Source organism: Leucopleurus acutus (genome assembly GCF_964270905.1).
Source record: "Leucopleurus acutus genome assembly, chromosome: 9".
NCBI classification, from domain to species: domain Eukaryota; kingdom Metazoa; phylum Chordata; class Mammalia; order Artiodactyla; family Delphinidae; genus Leucopleurus; species Leucopleurus acutus.
The window spans coordinates 101964673-101975765 of NC_139144.1; positions in this window are offsets into that span (position 1 = coordinate 101964673).

An 11093-nucleotide genomic window follows, 5' to 3' on the forward strand; every position below is an offset into this window, starting at 1 on the left:
CATGGTTTCATACAACTCTGTACAGCAGTTCTTTTTTTTTTTTTTTTGCAGTACGCGGGCCTCTCACTGTTGTGGCCTCTCCCGTTGTGGAGCACAGGCTCCGGACGCGCAGGCTCAGCGGCCATGGCTCATGGGCCCAGCAGCTCCGCAGCATGTGGGATCCTCCCGGACCGGGTCGCGAACCCATGTTCGCTGCTTTGGCAGGCGGACTCTCAACCACTGCGCCACCAGGGAAGCCCATGTACAGCAGTTCTTATACACACAAATGTTTCAGAACCAGTAACTTAGACCAGAGGCAGGAAGAAAATGAAAGTCCAGTTATAGATGTCTGCACATTCAAACCATCCTGCCTCTGAGATAATCATCGAATCTCTGGAAGTGGAGAAGCAACGAGTGGGGAAATGGAAAGTGTTGCTGCATGACTGTTGGGACTCCTCTAGTCCTCTTTAATATTAAACCTCTATAAGCTTTCCACAGTCAGTAGACTTGAGTGCCATCATTCCACTAAGCACATACTGGAGGCACACAAGATGTGAAGTATCTGCCACATGGGGGCGCTATGAGAACTAAAAGCTACAATGTGCTTATTCCAGCAGCGCTTGGTGTATAGTAAGCGCTCAACATAAGTCAGCTGTTGTTATTACCTTCTTTAAAAGGAGCAGATAAAAGATCTAAAAATCCCAGAACCAGATGGAAAACTCCCTTTCTCATTTCACTGAGAAGCATCATATACACTTAAATGAAAATATATGAACCAGTTCTTTTAAAATATCTGGTTAGAGAAACCCAAGATTCTGAAAAATTACACACACACATACACACACACACACACACACACACACACACGGAGGAAGAACATTACCTATAATATTCTGTTTTATTTTTACTTTTTTCTTTTCTGGGGCTAAGCCAGGATCTGTTTAAATTACTGGGATTCACTGTTCACTGTTCTTTTTCTGGCATGGTGCTGGAAGTGAGGAGGAAGGTGCCTGTCAACCCCCAAAGAGAAACCATATCCTAACCTGCAGCTTAGATTGTAAAGTTGCATTTGTCAAGTTTGAACTCTGATTTGAATCACTTTTTACAAGCAAACGCTGATGTTTCCTCCTCAATAAGCAGGAGAAAAATTCTTGTTTTTTAAGCAGGAATGAATGGGGGAGGCTGTATTGAATCTAGGAATTCTGGGAGAATGTGGCAGTCTGGTCCCCAGCTGCATATTAACAGATGCCTGGCATAGAATTTTGTTTAGGAATCATATTAGCCACTCCCACCTGCCGTATGAGGCAAAATGCATCACCTAACAGATTACCCTGTCCCTTCTTTTTTTTTAAAAATTTACTTATTTTATTTTATTTATTTTATTTTTGGCTGCATTGGGTCTTCGTTGCTGCACGCGGGCTTTTTTCTGGTTGCAGCGAGCAGGGGCTACTGTTCTCTGAGGTGCGCAGGCTTCTCATTGCATTGGCTTCTCTTGTTGCGGAGCGTGGGCTCTAGGGGTGCAGGCTCCAGTAGTTGTAGCACGCGGGCTCAGTAGTTGTGGTTCACAGGCTCTAGAGCGCAGGCTCAGTAGTTGTGGCACATGGGCTTAGTTGCTCCATGGCACGTGGGATCTTCCCGGACCAGGGCTCGAACCCATGTGCCCTGCATTGGCAGGCGGATTTTTAACCACTGTGCCACCAGGGAAGTCCACCCTTTCCATTCTAAAGATCTGGCCCTCCTAGTCTTACATTGAGGAAACGTTTCCATGAGCTGTAGTGAACTGAGGAAAAAATATATGTCCGAGGCTCTCTACCCCCGTAACAGCTGGAGAAAGTGTAACAATGACACAGATGGGGAGTTCCTGAAATAAATCCCCAGGAGGCATCTATAAATTTATAAAATGTGGATTCAGGGGAACTAGCCATGGGGAAGGCTTGGGACCCTGTTGCTTACTCATTGTCTTGTCAAAATTAAATGTTCTGTGGTTGCAGTTATACTGTGTTTTGGTGATGGTGACCATTTCTATCTCTTCGGGAATGAAACCTGGAGAAATCCAGTGTCATAGTCTCACTTTGGAAATGATAGAGCGAGCTCCCCTGGGACTTGCAGCACCCCAGACATACGTCAAGAGTTTCCTCTGATGCATCTCAAGGTAGTCTCTGCAGTGTCCATGCTGAGGAATCCCACAAGTGTGCCAAGTTAGTGAGTGCTTTGTGCTGTGAAAGTGTCAACCTGCTGTATAGCACAGGGAATGCTACTTCACTTTGCTGTACAGTAGAAACTAACACAACATTGTAAAACAACTATACCCCAATTAAAAAAAAAAGAGAGAGATCAATGTAGATGTCCTTCTTCATAGGGACAGGAATTTGCTTTGTTCCCTGCTGTATTGCCAGGGTACAAAATCTGATACAGAGTAGATAAACACATCTTTGTTGTATGAAAGAATATTAAAATCAAAATATGTTGCCACTTTAAGCAAGACTAGAAAGAATAAGTAAAACTCTTCTCTTTAAATGACTTGGGATCTGGATCACTTTCCATAATGAGTTTTACCAAAAGCTTTAATCTGAGAGCATTGCAATTGTCTGAAAATTTGCTTGAGAACAATATAAGAAGGAAAGTTTTTTGAGTGTCAGAAAACTCTGTATATCCCACACAAACAAAAATATAATTTTTTATCATAAAAAAGAAGGTCTCGGGCTTCCCTGGTGGCGCAGTGGTTGAGAGTCCGCCTGCCGATGCAGGGGACACGGGTTCGTGCCCCGGTCTGGGGAGATCCCACATGCTGTGGAGCGGCTGGGCCCGTGAGTCATGGCCGCTGAGCCTGCACGTCCGGAGCCTGTGCTCTGCAATGGGAGAGGCCACAACAGTGAGAGGCCCGTGTACCGCAAAAAAAAAAAGAAGGTCTCTGTAAAGAAATGCAAAAGTATAAAGAAAATAAAGTCATACCACCTATGTAAAAAAAAAAAAGTGTCAATGAACCAGAAGTCCCCCAGAGATGATAGCAAAATGCACCGAAAGTGAGGTTGAAGTTTTGAGTTATTATTATTTTTTTTAATATTTATTTAGGCTGCTCCAGGTCTTAGTTGCAGTATTTGGACTCTCAGTTGTGGCATGCATGTGGGATCTAGTTCCCCGACCAGGGATTGAACCCTGGCCCCCTGTACTGGGGGCGCAGAGTCTTACCCACTGGACCACCAGGGAAGTCTCTGAGTTATTGTTTCTTTCATGAAGACTTCTTCCAAAAATGTGAGGGATTAAAAAGAAAGAAAGAAAGAAAAAACTCAAGAGGGGGGAGGGCCTTCCTAAGCAAGGTACCAAACCCCAAAATCATAAAAGACTGAAAATGTCAATTACATAAAACTAAAAAATTTCTGTTTTGCAAGATGCCAAATGGCAGATGTCAAACTAGGGAAAGTATATATAACACATAAAAAAATTGCTGTGTTATATAAAGAGTTTGTGCAACTCAACAAGAAAACATCAACAACTCAACAGAAAAATATTTTAAATGTGAACAGTTCACAGAAAAGGAAATTCCCAAGGCTTTTAAGCTTAAGATGTTCAACTTTACTCATAATAAGAGAAATACAAAGTTAAATTAAATGAGATTCCACTTTTTACTTAGGTTGGCAAAGATCAAAGAAGTTCATAATACATTGGGCTACAAATACGGAAGAAAAAAGCACTCTCATACATCTTGGTGAGAATTTGTGAACATGACCTCTATGAAGGACAATTTATTGATAGATGTCAACATTTTATCTTATTTTCTAATTATTTTTGGCTGCACCGCACAGCAGTTGGGCTCTTAGTTCCCCAACCAGGGATCGAACCAGCACCCCTTGCATTGGAAGTGCAGAGTCTTAACCACTGGACCACAGGGAAGTCCCTACTCCAACATTTTAAATGTACACACCTTTTAATCCAGCAATTCCACTTCTAGGAATTTTTCCAACAGATGGTTTTGTACCTATGCACAGAGAATTATGTTCCAGGATATCTGTTACTATATTGCTTATAAAAGCAATATTATCTATTTAGACTAGAAATAATCTAAGTGTGCCTCAATAGGGGATTGGTGTCAAGTAAGGAACTGCACAGGGTTTTACCCTATTTGCAAGTTCCCAAGTTAGCCTGCCATAGTTTCCATGGATGCTGGACAAGACAGGAGATTCCTGGGTCAGAGACAAAGGACTCTGTTACTCACAGAGCAGGGGGCAGTGTGAGCTTCGTGTTCCGGTCAATTCACTCCTGGGGGTGACACAATATGGCCCAGGTGGCTAAGGCACACACAATGGACCTGTGCCAAGGAACAGCAAGCCTAGGAGCCCCCAGCTGGGGCTGCCAGATTTAACAAGTAGAAACACAGATGTCCAGTTAAATATGAGTTTCAAATAAACAAAAAATAATTTTTTTAAATTTATTTTTGGCTGTGTTGGGTCTTCGTTGCTGCATGGGGGCTTTCTCTAGTTGCAGCGAGCAGGGGCTACTCTTCATTGCAGTGCGCGGGCTTCTCATTGCAGGGGCTTCGCTTGTTGCAGAGCACAGTCTCTAGGCACGCGGGCTCAGTAGTTGTGGCTCATGGGCTCTAGAGCTCCGGCTTTGTAGTGGTGGCACATGGGTTTAGTTGCTCCGTAGCATGTGGGATCTTCCCAGACCAGGGCTCGAACCAGTGTCCCCTGCATTGGCAGGTGGATTCTTAACCACTGCGCCACCAGGGAAGTCCCCCTAAATAATTTTTAATATAAATGTTTCACAGGGCACAGTGACACTAAAAATTACATGTGGTTTATTTGAAATTCAAATTTAATTGGGCATCTTATAGTTAATCTAGCAATCCTATGTTAATCTTGTAAGGGGGATGTTAGTCGACTTGTCCAACCTCTGACCTGGAGGAAGACAATATCTTTACTATCTTTGTCAAGAAAAAAATCTGCCTTCTCCCCCAGGGGGAGACATGGTCTCTGTCCTCCCAGGTTGTTTGCATACACATTCCCTTGAAACGAAACAGTTTTATCCAGTCCAGGATAAAAACTGTTACAAGACATGTAGAAACACCATGGAGAATTGCCCACCAAAAATTCACATAAACTATGGAGTAAAAAACCTGTATGTCATATGGTTGACGCAGGGATTAAACCTGATGGTTGTGTAAACAAATAATAATCACTAGTTCATTTTCAGTTTCCTTACCTAATTGCTGTTTTAAATTTTTTGCAAGCTTCTTTTATGATTTCATTTAGCTTCCCAACCTAACTTTCTGCATCTGCACTCTGCTCCCCACTTTACCACATTTTAAGATCCAACAGCACTGCCCCTCATGTACTTTTCTGACTCTGGGACTTTGCATGGCTCTTCACTCTGATTGGAATGACCATCTCCCATTCCCGGGACAGCTGATAACTTCTATTTTCCTTCAAGACTCAGCTATCATGTCAACTTCTCCAGGAAACCTTCCCTGAAACTCCCAGGACACAGAAAAAGTTTCTTTCCTATATGCTACTTACTATAGCTGCTTTTATTTCATGTTTATATCTGTTGTGGGTTGGACTATATCCCCCCACCCCCACAAAAGACATGTTGAAGTCCTAACCCCTGGTATCTGTGAACGTGACCTTATTTGAAAATAGGTTCTTTGCAGATGTGATTAAGATGTTAGTTAAGATGAGGTTGTATGGGGGCTTCCCGGGCTTCCCTGGTGGCACAGTGGTTGAGAGTCCGCCTGTCGATGCAGGGGACGCGGGTTCGTGCCCTGGTCAGGGAAGATCCCACATGCCGCGGAGCGGCTGGGCCCGTGAGCCGTGGCCCCTGAGCCTGCGCGTCTGGAGCCTGTGCTCTGCAACGGGAGGGGCCACAACAGTGAGAGGCCCGCATACCGCAAAAAACCCAAAAAATAAACAAACAAAAAGATGAGGTCGTATGGGAGTAGGGTGGGCCCTTAATCCAATATGACTGGTGTCCGTATAAGAAGAGGAGAAGAGAAGCAGAAACACAGAGGCACAGGGAGGACACTATGAGTTGATGGGGGCAGAGACTGGAGTGATAGTGATGCCTCTGCAAGTCAGGGAACACAAGGATTGCCAGCAAATCCCAGAAGCTAGGTAGAAGCAAAGAACGACTCTCCCCAGAGCCTCAGAGGGAACATGGCCCTGCCAACACCTTGATTTCAGAATTAGAGCCTCCAGAACTGTGGGAAACTAAATTTCTGTTGTTTTAAGCCACCCACCTTGTAGTACTTTGTTATGGCAGTCCTAGGAAATGAATACGACGTCACATAATTACACAATATGCATTGAGTTGAAATTATTTACTTTCTTGCCACCTCCCACTGCTAAGTAAAGCCACAGCCCCACGAGGAAAGTTTACCTTATTCCACTCTTTATCCCCTGTACAATATCTGGCACATGGAGGCACTCATAAATGATTGTAAAACGTGAAAGAAATGTTATAGTGTCAATGATCATTGTTGACTTTTCCAAAACCCAAAAGTTCTTAATCAGTTTACACTTGGCAGTGAAAAGACAATTTTGCATATCATTGAATGTTTCAAATTGTAATGTCTTCTCAGTGAAAAATCTATAACCATCCTCAGCCATCTCTGATTGGTGGGCTCTCTCTTCTTATCTCATTCAGGTAAAAATTTCACATTAATATTTGATTTAAAGGCAATATGGGGAGTTCCCTGGTGGTCCAGTGACTAAGACTCCATGCTCCCAATGCAGGGGGCCTGGGTTCGATCCCTGGTCAGGGAACTAGATCCCACAGGCCGCAACTAAGACCCTGCACAGTCAAATAAACAAATAAGTAAATATTAAAAAAAAATACGTGGGGAAGTACTGCAGTAGAGTAGTCAAGAACTTGGGCTGTGGATAAACAACAAGGCCCTACTGTATAGTACAGGGAACAGTATTCATTATACTTTTATAAACCATAATGGAAAAGAATATGGAAAAGAATATATAGATGTATAGCTGAGTCACTTTGCTGTACAGCAGACATTAAACACAACATTGTAAATCAACTATATTTCAATAAAATTAAAAGAAAAAAACAACTTGGACTGGGAAGTCAAAGGAACTTGTATTTGAATCCCTACTTGTCCACTTCTTAGTCCTGTGACCTTGGGCAAATTATTTGACTTTTAAGGCATGTTATCTCTATTATAGAATAGTTGAGAAGATTAGATCATATAATACATGTAAAGAGCATAGCATGGCCCCTGACATTTGGTACTCAATAAATGTTAGTTGTTATTGCTATAAAGAGATCATGAAAGGGAAAGACATTAATATAATTTTTCCCACAACTAGAAGAAAATGTAAAACTATTTTTGTAGTTTTGGAGTAACATGGCAAAACACAAATTTAGAAGGCATAAAGGGAAACACACTGACAGATTTGACTACATAAAAATAAACTTGGGGAATTTCCTGGTGGTCCAGTGGTTAGGACTCCATGCTGTCACTGCCGAGGGGCCAGGTTCAACCCCTGGTCAGGGAATTAAGATCCCACAAGCTGCGTGGCATGGCCAAAAAATAAAAAATAAAATAAAAAATTTAAAATAATAAATAAATAAAAGCTAAACTTTGGAACATTAAAAGACACAACAATAGCAACAAAAACAAAAGTGAGAGTTATGTATTGCTGGTGGGAATGTAAATTGGCATAACTTCTCTGGATAGCCACATATCTCAAGAGTCTAAAATAATCATGCCCTTGCCCAGTAATCTCTCACTCCTGGCAACTGCATCTAAGAAAACAATCAAAAAAGCTTATAAAAATTATGGATAAGCAGAATCATCTTAAATTTATGTTGTAGTAAAAATTAGAACCTACATGTATAAATAAATTATTAAACACCTGTACAGTGAAGTAATATGTAAACATTTCATTTATGTTTTAGAAGAATATTTAATGCTAGGGAAAATATTCAAGTGTATTAAGTAATAAAGCAGCTTGCAAAACAGTACTTACGGTTCCAACTATGTTAAATAAACAAACAAATATACATAGAAGAAAGAGGCCTGGAAGGATAGACATCAAAATGCTGAGTGATTATCTCTGAATAGTGCAGCTATAGGTGGCTTTTGTCTTCTTTATAATCGCTGTATACTTCAAATATTCTGCAAAGCACAGAAAAAGAATAATAAACGTGAATGGAGAAAGACAAAAAGAAAAGGTAAAGGCGTCAGCCTCAGAATTCTGGTGGCCACTGGTAGTAAAAATAGAAAATATTTTCAACCTATTTACATCATATAAATATATTTAAATAAAAAATAACATCCATACTTCCAATCGAGATGGATAATAGACTTGGAAATTTCCATCTACAATCACAGTAATCTGGTCACTGCACAACTGCCAGGCCTTTCACATATGCCCAGATGAGAACTACATGCACATGTACTGGGGGTGCACTATTTTCTATTTGGCTTCAAGTTCAGAGTTTGGCCAAATTCTGCTGTTCAGCTGTGGTGTTCAGCCTTGGCCACTGCAAAGTGGAATAGTTGAATGCTTACTCAATGCCATTTCTGGCATCCTTAAACTTGTACATGAGTAAGACTGTGCTGTTGGGTAGATTTCCATCATATCCCATCAGTGCATCAATCTTCAGTAACATAAACATGGCATGTCATGGACCTAGAGACTGTCCTACAGAGTGAAGTAAGTCAGAAGGAGAAAAACAAATATTGTATACTATCGCTTATATGTGGAATCTAGAAAAATGGTACAGATGAACTTATTTGCAAAGCAGAAATAGAGTCACAGATGTAGAGAAAAAACTTACAGATACCAAGGGGGGAAGGGGGAGATGGGACCAACTGAGAGATTGGGATTGACATATATACACTACTATGTATAAAATAGATAACTAATGAGAACCTACTGTATAACACAGGGAACTCTACTCATTGCTCTGTGGTGACCTAAATGGGAAGGAAACCTAAAAAAAGTGGATATATGTATAGGTATACAGATTAGGTATAGGTATAGGTATACTGATTCACTTTGCTGTACAGCAGAAACTAATACAACATTGTAAAGCAACTATACTACAATAAAACGTAATTTAAAAAGAACATGGCATATCAGTCGTTGCTAGTATATGAATATTTGCTCTCAAATTTAAATATTTGAAATTCTAGATGTAACTAGAAGTGCAAAATCCGATGATGTGCTTTATATGTTGAAATGCTAACAATTGAGGTATATATGAATGTATTTTTAATATTGCAAAAGTAAAATGCTACAATAATTATTGCGGATTATGAAAGGTGCTGATTTTATGTAATAAATGAGAACTTTCAGATAGTTAAATATTAACAGTTAATGTGAATATTGAGAGAATGTCATCCAGATAACTTAAAAAAAACAATATATCCTTTTTGAACCTACAGATGTTCATAGAAATATAAATATGACCACAGGGCAAAACTAACAAAGATTAGATTGTATCACAATTCTAATTACTGTAGAATTATTTGGTGCAATTGCATTCATAACACTAAGTAATCTTTAGAAACTAATGTTTAATTAAATTCCATTTGGTCTGTTAATCCTAAAAAAGAAAAAGCCCTATTGGTAATTTTTCACATATTAGGAGGGTAAAATTAAATGCAGAATGTCAACATGGCTATCTCAAAATTTCACAAGGACAAAAAAAGTCATGTACAAGACATATATGATTAATCATCTTTGATTGAGACATGATTAAAAATATAGAGAGAGCCTGGAAAAAAAGGAGAAAGGAGATAAAATGAGACACCCAAAATACATTTCTTCTCTCTAAACAACGGACTTTACAAGAATGCTTTTAATTAGACAATGCCTTGTGGTTTGGGATCTGTGAAGGGTAATATTTTTTAAAGCTTGTAGAAATAATTACTGTAGACTTATAACCATTTTAAGCTGTTGAAGAGAAAGGATTTTTTTAGATTTGCCCAAGCTATGAATTCTAAATATTGATTTATTTTAGAAAACATTCCTAAAAACTTTTTCCTGATTTATATTTTGTTGTACACAAAAAGGTTATTGAAATTATGAAATATGCTACCACAGTACGTATATGGTATGTGTGACATTTGGACATGAAGAATCAACCTTAATTTTTTTAGGTTTGACAACATAGAGGATTAATGATTAATTCAACTGTTTCCTCTTTCCTTACTTGATGAACGATTCCCGGGTCTCACACACATAGTGAATTTGACTTTGAGAAACATTTATGGAATGTAAAATCTGTAAAGAGAAATGCACAAAATTATTGACTACGGAGCAAATATGGTAAAGGCTATGGGTACAAGCATATAATTTGTTTACTCCCTTCAGTTCTATGTTTAGAAATTGGTTATAGCTTAAAAAGATGTAATAGAAAATGAGTGGCTTCAAGCAGAAAGATTGTAGACTACTTCCACAATTTTTCTTCAACCAATAACAAATTTTGTTAAACAAGAACCTTTGAAATTGTCTTGTCATGTACATATGCAAAATTTTTAAACAAGATAGAACAACAGCTATGACATCCGTCAAAGGCTTATAGAATAAAGAAGGCCTTAATTCTGTATTTTCCAGAGAACGTTACCAACGTAGCAAGACTTACTAATAACCAATGGTGATTTGCATGGAAAGCAGTTTGTTTGCTGGAACTTGCTGAATAAATTGATGTCCCTTGAGAATGCAAGTATTTCCTACATCATTGCTGCTGAAAAAAGATTTCCTTTTGATTCTACTCTAAGGAAGATGCTGAAATTGACGTGCATACAAGGAAAGCCAAGATACAGATGGAAACTTCAATTATTTTCTTAACTTGAAAACCAGTTAAATTGCTCCATTGTCCCATTTCTAGATCCAAAGTTTAAGAACAAATTTTTCTCCAGTGAGTATGTATAGTGACAAGAACAGGCTAAAATATTAGAAATTAGGGACTTCCCTGGTAGCACAGTGGTTAAGAATCCGCCTGCCAATACAGGCGACACGGGTTCGCGCTCTGGTCCGGGAAGGTCCCACATGCCGCGGAGCAACTAAGCCTGTGCGCCACAGTTACTGGAGCCCCGTGCTCCGCAGCAAGAGAAGCCACCACAATGAGAAGCCCACGTACTGCAAGGAAGA